This window comes from Humulus lupulus, chromosome 8 (genome assembly GCF_963169125.1).
Source record: "Humulus lupulus chromosome 8, drHumLupu1.1, whole genome shotgun sequence".
Classification (NCBI taxonomy): Eukaryota; Viridiplantae; Streptophyta; class Magnoliopsida; order Rosales; family Cannabaceae; genus Humulus; species Humulus lupulus.
Genome location: NC_084800.1, coordinates 51,687,558 through 51,690,900, shown reverse-complemented (window position 1 = coordinate 51,690,900; position 3,343 = coordinate 51,687,558).

Genomic DNA, 3,343 nt, shown 5'->3' with positions numbered 1-3,343 from the left:
ATCATAACCAATTATAACCTCCATTAATGAAAATCAACAAAGAAAGGGTCTTGACCTAAACCCCACTCTCGGGACCTTGAAACGTACTCACACGGTGAGTAGATTCGATCCCGGGCCTTAACGATTGAAACCCCAAGCCAAAAACCCTTAAAAACACTCAAAACGGGATTATGAAGGAACAGAGTAGCGCTACAACGCTGCTCACTAGCGCCCCAACGCTATTCTCAGAACCCTAAATCGCCCAACACAACCCTGGGTAGCGCTATAGCGCCCCCTTGTGGGCGCTGTAGCGCTACACCCAGCCAGATCCACCCCTGAAACCTCTTCCTTCGACTCCTTCAATTCCAACTCGATTCCAATGCTTCCAAACCTCATTTTTGGTGTCAAGTGATCCCAAAAACCATCTCCACAAGCTCTAAGCATCACAACCACAAGAACCCTAGCCAAAAACTCCCAACAAAACCAATCATCTAACCTAGAAATCTCAACTGAAAACCAAAGCTAAAACAGAGCAAACCAGGAATTTTAATGGCTAGAAACTTACCTCAAGTTCAGATTATGATGCTCTTCAATGGTGGAACACACTCCCAAGATCTCAAGACTTACTTCCCAAGCTTGAATCCCCAACTTAAGCTCAAAAATCCAAAGAGAAAATGAGAGAAAACAGGTACGGGAGAAGGCTTTTCAATGCTCTGTTTTTCCCTTTCCTTCTATAGCCTTCAATGGCTTAAATCTATCATAGGGGTGAAAAGACCAAAATACCCCTAGGTCAAATAAGGATTTCTAAAGGCTCCCAAGGGCAAAATTGACATTTTCCACCTATTTCGTTAATCATAATTAACGCTCTCCAATTCCCGCTATTCTCGATATTCTCAAACACTAATAATTCATATCTCGTTACCTTTTAATTCCTGGCAACGCTCTAATCATTAAAATCACCCCGAGACTCACCATGAGCCCCGAGCTTAAACCTATTATGACTAAACCACTAATTAATATTCAAAGATTGTCTCATGCCGAATAGCTCGAACAAATCCACATTATACCGACATGCATACAAATATATAATTACGCCATCAACGGGCCAAATTACCAAAACACTCCTGAAATGAAATGTGGACCCACATGCATGCATTTAAAATCATATTATAATATAATTCACATAAACATGTATATAATCATTTAATGACATAATTAAACAATTATGGCTCTCCCGGTCTACTAATCCAGCCATTAAACCATATTAGGGATTTCAGGGCATTACAATATGGACTTTTTGTTTAGGATATTATTTTTCTTATTTACTATCAGTATTAATAATGATAAATATTTCAGTTGAAACAGATATTTATCTATCAATTAAATTAAAGTTTAGGGAAATCTGTTGTATTGGCTTTAAAAAGAGCCCCATCGGTGGGGCTCTTGTGTATTCCCGATCCATTAACAGTTTTTTACGCGATTTTTTTTATAACCGTGTATATTGTAGTTGTTGACTGTGAATTTAGCCAACGACGTGAGAACGTCAACTACGACAACCTTCAAGAGAATTATAAACGACAACAGACAGTTTTTTATGAACGAAAGTAAATAACACGAGATTTTTATAGTGGTTCAGCCCCGATGATCGGTAATAGCCTAATCCACTTAGAGATTTTATTACTGTATTCGCACTCAAGATCAGATGAACCGTGTCAACTGAGTTTCTTCAGTGTGAGATATTCCAGAACGCAAAAATGGGTTTTTCTCAAGAACAACACACTTTCTCTCTCTAGAATACAGCTTCACTCTTGATTTTGCCAAAAGTCCTTTTACGATCCTCCCAAGTCCCTATTTATAGACCTGGGTTCTCAACTGATATCCCCTTTTTATAGGGATATTCTATTATTTACCTAATATTTATATTACAAAATAAACATTCAAAATATAACTGATCCCTAATTTCGAGTGAGGATTGAGTGATTCCCGGATGCTTGGACCAATTCTCACTGAAGTAGTTTCGGGCAGTTTGACGTAGCTTCTCATGCATGTTGACTATTCTTCAAGCTTTACGTAGGTCAAAGGTGGCATACGCATGGCTATCCTTGGACCAAAGGCCAACTACACTCGAGGTATACTTCTCCATTGTGTCCGATCGGACACAATGGTTGTCTTCTTTGGCTTAAGGTGGTTCAAACCATCTTATTTGACTCCTTCAATCAAGGTCCAATATGACCTTACACTTTGCTCCTCGGACCAAGATGGTCCGAGCCATCTTCTTCCTAGCTTATCCTCGGACCAACATGGTCCAAGCGCTCCTGCAGGCGTCTTGCGCGATCGGGGGAGGTCATGTGCGATCGGGGGAGGTCTTGTGCGATCGGGCATAATGCCCCTTGGACCTAAATGGTCCAAGCTTCCTTTGCTTAACCAAGGTCCGATCGGACCTTGGTTCTCTCTCTTCGGATCTAGGTGGTCTGAGCCACCACCTCTCCTTGGATCAAAATGGTCCAAGGTACTCATAAATACCACGTTCGATCGGGCACACATCCTTCTCCTTGGGCCAACAAGGTTCGACCCTCTTCGCTCAACCAAACGCTCGATCGGGCATTAGGCTTTTCTCCTCGGACCAAGGTGGTCCGAGCCACCATCTACTTCTCCTTGACCTGAATGGTCCAAGGTACCTCCTATGTGCATGTTCGATCGGTCATAGTCATCCCTTTGGACCAAAATGGTCCAAAGTATCCACACGCATCATGTCCGATCGGACACCACCATTTCTACTCACTTCATTCAAGCCCAAGTTCACTTCTTCCATATCATACCCGATCGACCACTATGTGGCTTTCCCCTTGAGTAAAACTTGAGCCTTATTCTTTTTGAACTTATTCGAACCAAGCTTAACAAGAGGTCTCCTAAGCCTAGGTCCGATCGGACCTACTGTTTTTATATCTTGAACTAAAACTCATACCTCCCCTTCACTTTCTTGGTCTTGGCACCAATTTAATTATATGGGTCTTTAAACTGAGGTCTGAGCCAAGCAACCCCCAGTCTAAATACTCTCTTCGATTGGGCGTATTTGGTTTGACCCTCTGTCCCATTCCTTAACTAATGTATTAGGCCATTACTAAGCCAGATCAACCTACTAACTCATGCCACGTGTCCATTTCACTGCCACGTCATTCTTTTCAAATTTTTGGGATAACATTTGCCCCCCAAGTTTATTATATGATTTATTCACGTAATAAACTTTTTCTCCGGCTGATGTCATTATAAAAAATAATAACTGTTCATCTTCATGCAGCAAACCCACGATAGCAGACCCATGATCACTGCAAAAATCCACCCATGATCGTGGAGGAAAGATAAT